Source organism: Leptinotarsa decemlineata, unplaced genomic scaffold (assembly GCF_025532065.1).
Source record: "Leptinotarsa decemlineata unplaced genomic scaffold, Ldec_3_MD MMD2_P_RNA_scaffold_6, whole genome shotgun sequence".
Lineage (NCBI taxonomy): Eukaryota > Metazoa > Arthropoda > Insecta > Coleoptera > Chrysomelidae > Leptinotarsa > Leptinotarsa decemlineata.
The window spans coordinates 15390645-15399898 of NW_027412533.1; the positions used below are offsets into that span (position 1 = coordinate 15390645).

The following is a 9254-nucleotide window of genomic DNA, read 5'->3' on the forward strand; positions in this document are numbered from 1 at the left end:
AAATAGGAGTTATAAAGCTTCAAATCCGAAAAATACAAAATTCAAAATTGGTGTAAAAAAATTTATAATTTTCACAAAATAGAAAACCGGCAGAGGATGTTGATTAATGTCAAATGGAAACAATATGATATCTGTTAAATAAAATTGGGGAAGAAATCATAAAATTATTGTGAATATTTAGAAAAAATGAAAAGTTTGGAAATTATTGTTTCCCTAGTTACGGGTATGAAATGATGCTAATGAAAAATTCATATGTTTAGACATAAGTGAGGTTAAATATGTATTTACACAAATATTGAGGGAAGATGTTGCGGAACGGCTAACATACTTTATTTTCTTGATTTTGCCTCACCCTGTACCCTCAAAACGACTTCAATATGATTGCGCCCTCTGTGGTGTGTTGGAGCGATGAAAAGGGACGAACGTTGTTGTTGTTGCATTGTTTTTCTATGTGGTTGATTGTCCGCCATTCTCGACTGCCCAGTTCAACTGTGAATTATTCGTTTTTTGCTGATAATATTTATGTTTATCACACCGCATAATATCGTGCTTCTTGATACACGGATTAGCTTCGATTCCAAGAACTGGTACCAATCTCAGGACTCTGATGAGACAGCCGCAATCCACTCAAGGTAAGTCGTCTTTGAGGGATTTACTTTAACATTTTGTTAAGTATCATAACGGTATACAGTCCCTACTGTTCCTATTACCGTTCCGTTACAGAAGATGTATCTAAATTTAGAAAAAGAAAGTAGCAAACTTGTAGAGGAAATAGTTTTCAAGATATCAAAGTTAACAATTTGAAGTTATAGAAATTGATAGTTATTAACTACGGAAAGTAGATGATTTTCAATTTTTTTATCAACAAAACTATCTTCTCAAGGCGACGAAAAGAGACGCCACGTCAAATTATTCAAAATTAATAAAATAGTCAGTGAATATTGAATAATTATATTAAAAAATTATACTTGGAAGAATTTAAAAATAATACAAACCTGTATAAGCCAATTCCAACCAAGGAACTTATCAAGAAATTTATTACTTGGAGAATTTCCAGCAGACGAGAGAAGAAATTAGTGGAGATGTGATTTTCACTGCACAAAAGACACAGAAGGAAAACCAGGTTTTGCCTCTTTCAATATCAAATATAAAATATATGCATATATAAATAATTTGTCCAAGAAGCAATATTGGATTTGAAGCTTTATATCTTCTATTAATTATCTGCGAGCGCTTTCGACAGTTGGTAGTACTGTCATCATCTGGCACTCCTCAAACTGCAGTTTGAGTACATAATCCACGTACCGTACCATGATAGTATTCTATCTCTTCTCTTGCATCCATTTCAAATCTGCTCATGAATGATTTAGCTAAACTGCCATGCTGCTTGAAACTAACTTCTGATATGAAAAAAGTGTTTTCATTGAAAAAATGACAATCATAATTGACAAAACCGCAAGGGACACTTTGTCTCCAGAAAACACTTGTTTCACCATGTTTTGAACTTCGAAACACGGTATATGCGTAATATATACTGAGTTTCCAAACAGAAGATATTGCATAAGTGACTGGTGGATAGACTTCGGCATTCAGCTTGGTGTCGGTTGGGTTTATTGTTTTCTGTCAGTTATCTGCTACATCGAGGACTGAAGGCTGAAATATTGAAAATACAGGGCATTTTTCTGCTTGATATTTGTCTCTAATAACAAATTTTTCTATATTCTAACTGACCAATAGAGCTCTAACTCTTCTTAATTCAATTTAATTGATATATTTATGAACTCGTATAACAAGTATTTTTTTATCTTTTTAATAAATTGTTATTGTTTACATTTTACCTAACAGCAAAGTTTTTTGTCACCCGAATTATGTGTTAATTTTTTCAGATTTTTTTTTCAATTTTATCTATTGTTGTTCTGTTTTTATTTTACTTTCAAATATTACTTTCATTTCACCTTGTTCACCAATACTTCAGTTCAATAATTTTTCACTTTTTTGCGGTTTTCAATCTTTCACGAACTGGAAAATAAAACTAGATCGATGGGAGTTCTGCTTATGTTTAGTAAAGGGAAATTCAAATAGTTCACATCAAAAAATTACTACATAATGTAAAATGAAAAATCTAATCATTCTGTAACTTATTCTATTCATGAATTTTGACTATACAATGAAATCGAATTAAATTTTATTTTAAAAATAGTAACGTTGTAAATTGTCGACCTTGGAAGAAGAATTAATTTACAACCAAATAAGTATTTATACTTAAAAAATTAATTAATTAATATACAATTAATATGAAATTATACAATCAAAAATGTTTCAATGGACGATGATCTATGGAAATTCTCAGCTCATTCTTACAGAACAATTTATCAGAAACACGGCGTGAACAAGTCACTAATGACCATGACAAATGCTCAAATAGGCATTCAACAGGCCGAATGATTTACTGTGTGAAATAGGTACTTTGCCACTGTAGTAGCCGAACATGAAGAAAATACATCTGTAGGTGATGACGATAACAATTTGTGGTATTTTGAGTACAGTATTCTAGAGTAATGTTGAGTATTTGAACATATTATCTACTGATTAATTGAAATTGGAAAATATCTTGATATGTTTATTGATATTGATAGTCGTATATCGATCTGTTGATTTATAAAATATATTGACCATCTGAAAATAATATATGTAAAAGTAATCAGTTATTCAATATATTCCCTGTAATATTAAGTAATTACCATTTATTTTACTGCAGGAGAAAATGTTTCTGTTTATCATTTTTCTTCATTCTGACATCTATCGTTTTACCAGTCTGTTGTAAATCACAAAAATATTTCCATTATCTTTGAAAAAAGCGAGATAATAACAATAATAATGATCCCCTTCTCTGCATGGTCTGTGACTATGAGAGAGCAGGAATTGGAGCATTTCTTTTTAGGGCAGCTGCGCGAGAAGCTGATGAACTCGGGATAGTTTTCGACTCTGAACGAGGTGACCACAACTCTGTCACCGAGTTGGAACCCGTTCAGCAAAAAGCTCAGATAAAAACCGCAGAGATCACATTACTTCTTCAGAGACACAAGGATAAGCCACTGCATGGAGTCTTCTTCAATAATATTGAACACCTTAGCTTATCAAAGCGCCTGACGTTTGCTTTTCTCAGGTCGAGTGGGCTGAAGTCAGAAACTGAGGGGTTCATCATGGCTTGCCAGGATGGTGTCTTCAACACCTTAGTCTACCGCAGTCGCGTGATGAGTATAGAGGTTCCTGACACAAGGTGCAGGGCCTGCGGCGAGGCGCCCGAGACTTTAATGCACTTGCTATCAGCATGTCCAGCATATGCTGTCTCGGCCTATATCCATCGACATAACGCGGCCCTAAGAGTACTATATTACCATCTACGGCACTCTTACGGTATTGACGAGACACCGGTGTTGCCCTACGCTCCGGGGGATATTGAATCCGTTATGAGAAACGAGAAGTGCTAAATTTATTGAAACTATTCGTTCCCCACCCTCAGGCTCATACAAGCTAATAAGCCTGATGTAGTCCTTCTCGATCACCAGAGCAAAACGATATTTGTCGTGGAGTTTTCAGCTCCTGGCGAGACGAATATCGTCAGAAAAGAGGAGGAAAAACGGATAAAATATCGAGATTTTCTCTTCAAACTGCGCAGACTCTATCCAGATCACTCTGTCAAGATGGTTGTTCTTATTATTGGAGTCCTTGGTGGAATGATGTCCTCTCTACTCTCGAATCCCAAAATCATACCGGCTTGCCGAACTAAGGCAGAAATCTTAGCCGCACAGATGCAGAAGTGGATTGGGTAAATACCTGATTTTCCTCCAATGTTGGTGTGTGGTGTGAGTTTTCTAACCTTGGGAGCTGGAACTTGGAACTCGGACTGGAACTTGGTTTATCAGGTTGGTTTTCACCATATTGACTTTTAAATTACTAGTATTCAATACAATAATGTTCAATTCTTAACTTTTCTATTATAATATGGCGTTCACCTTCGTCGCCTTGAGAATCTCCCGTTGTTGATAAAAAAGTTGAAGATCTCCTACTTTCCTTAGTTACCAACTCTCAATTTTCATTACTCCAAATTTTCAACTTCAATATCAGAAAAACTATCCATTCTATGAGTTTCATATTTGTTCTTGAATTCACATACATCTTTACCTAACAATTATGTACAGAAAATGTTAACCTAACTAAGTCCAAATATAAATATTTTTCTAAAGCATCACTTGATGTCCGTATCTAAGGAAATGGTTTGCAACAATAATTTTCTAATTCTTCATCATTCCTGAATATTTATAAAGTTTATTATGTATTTTCCAATTTTACATAACAGATATCAATTTGATTTCATCTGACATTTATTTATAACCTATATCGATTGTCTGTTTCTCTCTCTCTCTCTACTTCTGATTTCAGTTCAGTTGTATTTCTTACAATCCACGCTTTGCTTTTATTCAGATATTTTCAAAAACATTACTAATAATGTGGTAAAGTGGTCGGTGATTCCTGATTTGATTATAATTGGTAGGCTTTCTTCTAGTACGCATTCTGATTTTGTATTCAAAAAAATGTGATCTCAACAACTTGATCAATTATTTTGTTCTCTTGTGGGTTTGTATATCATTGGACGTAGTTATATTCAGATAATACATTCAGATAATCGCTAGATATCTCTTATTCTTCCACAAGAATGTCGATGTTGACGTCACCTATCAAAATATGATGCTGGAATTCATTATTTCTTATTTTTTCTAGGTATCCCGACCAGTTCTGGACGAATGATTTCAAGGAAGTTGAGGGGGGTCTGTATACCGTTGTTATTAGGATATTTTCATTTTTTGACATATTTATGTCGATCTCTATTATGCTCCATGCTCCCATAGCCACTATATTCGATTCATATTCAAGATTGTTCCTCAGGAATACAACAACACCATCGTTTTTGTTAATTCCACCATTATTATATATTAAATCATATCAATTCCTGCAGAACAGTCCTGGATCATTTATTTGGAGCGTTTCTGTCAAAACTATACATTCAAAATGCATGTTGACTTGACTGAGATATACATCCATTTCATCAATATATTTTGAAATACTTCTAATATTCTGGTGAAGAATTTTAAACGTTTTTTTGTGTTCTGCACCACACATTATTTGATTTAACTGTACAACGTTCTCCATTTATACAGTATCTATTTTTGAAAAATTGACATCTCTTATTAAGGAATCCATTATTTTAGGTTTACGTTTATGAATGAATGAGTATATGAATATGGAATCTCTTATATTAGGTATAGTTTACTACCATAATAGTATTATTCAATTTGTTAACGAAAAATTTTGAGAATTAAAAGTTACAAATAAAAATATGTTCAATATATTCTAGGTAAATTCTATTTTTGTGAGTTTTTTCGCGATCTGGTGTTTTTTCCGGGCATTGATTAGAAGATTATCTGCAGCTTTATCCTCGGGGATGTTTTCAGCTTGTTTACTAATTTGAGCCTCTTGTATATGTTTCTGGTGGTGTGTATATTTGGTCTCTCAAGTTTTTTTTTGTATCACCTCTGATTGTATTTTGTGGTTGTATCGGGGTCGCTGGAGCACTGTTTGCTTTTTTTATTTCTTGAATATCCTATTCGATCAGTTCTTCTATGGAAAATTCCTTCTTCTTTACCCTTTATGTAACAGTCTTTGTGTTTTTGTCTCTCCTGAAGTAGGTATTTTCTAAGGGGTTTGGTATTCTTGACGCTGTTGAATTGTGAGATCGTGGGATATCGTTATGCTGCTTCCTTTCAGTTTTCTACAGTTCTCTAAAATTTCTTTTTTTTCAGATACGAAACAAACTCTATTTTTACTGGTCTATTTTCACTTTTCAATAACAATAAAAGTTACAACAATAAAAGTTATTTACATAACATTCAGCATAATATTGAGCTCGGAACAGATGAAGTCCAGAGTTATTTTTTCGTTAGGGGCAGCCCATCCAAAAGCAACGATATCATTTTGTCTCCTTCTTCTTTCAAGTTTTTCAATATTCCCTTTTAGTGATCGATTATCTTCCTCAAGTTGTTTGATTTTGAATTTCAGGTCTTTTAGTAGGATATTGGCTATTTTTTAATTCCAATTTGCTGCTTCTAATTTCATCCATTATTTGGTGCACTAATGTACCATCCATTATTATTAGGAGTAGTATTTCATCTCTATTTTATTTATGTTCTGTATTTTTACTATCCTGTTTTATAATGTAGGACTCGCTAAAACTCTCTGGCCTGTATTGTAGATCTAGACAATTTGTTGTATTCCTTGTTGATAGAAAAAAGTGGTATTCAGTAGATATCTCGTACATTTCATAGCACATATTTTTATGAACTCGTACAGTTTTTTTTGCAGAAAAAAAAACGATTTGTGGGGTGGTTCTGATGGTTACAAGTGCACTTTTCAGCTTCAAACTTACACTTCAGTTTATAAATCTTTCCTTTGGACACTGCACTAACTAGCAATTTAATTTTGTAAGAATTTTGATGCTCTTTCGTTTTTGTGTTTTATATGAATAACACGGAGCTATTTAAATATACGTCTATTCTCGTTGAGCGTTCTTATATGCTGAGATATTGACTTGAAAAACAATAATATATAAAGCTGTAATATCGAGAGATTCTTTGACAATTTCCAACAAATTTGTTGGTTTTTTAATTCCGTCTATAGATTTTATTTTTCATTCATTATTTTCAATTGGCCATACCACAATAATAAATAACAGATATCAAGTTTTTTCATTGGTCTCTCTTAGGGTAATTTCCACTATTCTCATTTGATTTTCCATGTGGTTGAAGATGTTTTTTCATTAAGTTTATTATTTCATGATTCACTAACGTGACTCTATCGATACAACTAGGTACACAATAATATATTCAATCACTCTAGTACTGGATGAACTTTCTACTGATTCATGACAGTTATGTTACAGTTTTCACTATTCACTATTTATATTAATATATAAGGAACAGCACTGCGCAAATTTACTATATTTAGTACTTAGTTTACTGTGATTTTTACTGTGAAGGCTCTATTTCATAATGGAACACGTGTCGTCATTTTGTAAACCTTTCATGGTGAAAATCTCATAGAAAATTATGTTGATGAGTTATTGAATCATTGGTGTAGTTGTAAAGGAGGAACGAAACTCTCAAACCCTGTTGAGTAATTTAAATTTAGAAGGGCCAGTTTCCTCTGCTGTATAAAAAAAATCTGTTGGAAATTTGTTTTTCGTTAACCAGCTGTCGCACCCCTACGAACGACAACCCTCAGAAGTGAAACTTGTGCGAGCTAAGGATTAACGACGTCTTACCTTTTAACGTGTGATTCCTAACACGGACTAGGGCTTGAACCACCGACCAACACGACAGTCAATTCGAGTGAGTGAACAAAACACCCACGTCGAAGCGCCTGGCTATCGACAATACTTCATCGAATATACGTCTTTTTGATGTACCTTTCTTCAAGATATCTTTTCTCCCCTCTGAGAGCAATATATGTGCTGTAATAGATTTTAAATAGATTTGATTCACTGAAGATTATATTTATTTAGAAAAATGTTCTCGAATAGTTAATTTCACAACGACTGTGATATCCAGACGAAAGAGTTCTTGAAAATTGTTGTTCAAAGTGTGTTACGTTGAATTTAGAAGCGATGTCAGTCGAAAATTTCCCTTTTATATATCTATAAAAGGCAAAGTTCCAAACTAACTTCCAGGCTACCAAGAGCAGTCTCCCAACAAGTTGAAAAGGCTACGGAACAAATACCACCGAATTCGTAGCTTCAATAATAACGGAGTTGGCAATGGTGCCAACCAAATTGGAACACCCTTTATAGTCCAAAGATATCATATGCTATATGGTCATATGAAAGTAATTGTTTCGAAAGTACTTTCGTGTAATTCAGTGCTCATGTGGAAGTAGTTATTTCGAGAAGATATTTTCTTCTTGTTTGTATCTATGTATGCCCTATATACCTTTATAAACAGTGTTTATTGTAGTTAGATTCTTTCTTCGTTTCTTTGAAGGTTTTCCACATTTTTTGTTGAATAATGTAGAAGTAAAAAACCAAAGAGCTTTTCTACCAATTAACTAATCTCTCTCTTTTCAACCAAATCATTGTAGTTTTCCGATACGCCACTGAACAAACAACTTCAAGCGACGCCAATGGACTCTATTCATACAGTAGCCATCGCAGTTATTTCAATCCATGAGGCAATCACAATAACCAACCTGCGAAGGTAAGTACAATAAAAGGCCGACTCAATAGGAATAGATTTGTAGACATGTTACTTGTTGCAGAGAATAAAGGAATACTTCTTTGGCTTTGCCTTTCTATGAAGCCGACAATGTGAATATGTGATGTTTTGGTATGTAGACAAAAAATTAATAGAAAGTGGTGTTGGTAAGTATTGGAAAAAGCTCAATAGTACGGGTAAATAAAATCTTCATCTATTACTGGAAGGAATCGTATATTAGAAACATTAACATCCGATGTAATTGGAGATAACTGAAAGTTGTAGACAATTACATGGTAGTTTGAACCTCCCCCATGCTATGGGGGAAGTTCAAACTATTGAGACAACAAATGAAATAAAGTCATATATTAAAATAATTATCACTTTTTATAATATGACACCTTATACCTCCGGTAACGAATATATTATATTCGTCATTCAAGTGAAAACCCCTTTGAACCATGAATTTTTTATCGTCACTTTGAACTTTACTGCCAGGATTTTTTTGATTTTCGCAGTTAATTCATTATAAATATTCAATTTGGTTGAAATTGTTGTTGAGATCTCATTCAATAGGGAATCTCCATATCTATTGTTATAATTGTAATTTAAATTGTAAATGTAATTTAATGTTTTCATGGTGAATTTCATCAGTTCGGACTCCCATTATCTAATATTATTTGATATATCTGAACGAACAATAACAATTATATTAAGCAAAAAAATCATGAAATGAAACTACAATGAATTGAAAAATAGCAAGAAAATTAAAAATTGAACGATTCAAAATGAAATGATTATTTTATTAAGAGATTTCAAGCCAAGTTACTTCACGATGTTCCGATTGTCATCATGCGAAGGCGATTGCGGATACTAAAAATCGAAACGTCGTGAAGTAACTTGGCTTGAAATCGTTCAATTTTTATTCCATTTTTAATTGTTCAATTTTTT

General features: G+C 33.1%; 1 long non-coding RNA gene across 1 annotated transcript in view; it reads left to right on the forward strand.

Moving 5' to 3' along the window:
* Positions 1-257: 257 nt before the first annotated feature.
* Positions 258-9254, forward strand: part of LOC141480169 (uncharacterized) — a 9993-nt gene continuing 996 nt past the window's right edge. Inside the window, exons 1-3 of the long non-coding RNA XR_012464206.1 lie at positions 258-1123; positions 8191-8306; positions 8368-9254. The exon at positions 8368-9254 is cut by the window's right edge and continues 996 nt beyond it. This is a non-coding gene — a long non-coding RNA (uncharacterized lncRNA). The remainder of the gene's footprint in view (positions 1124-8190; positions 8307-8367) is intronic.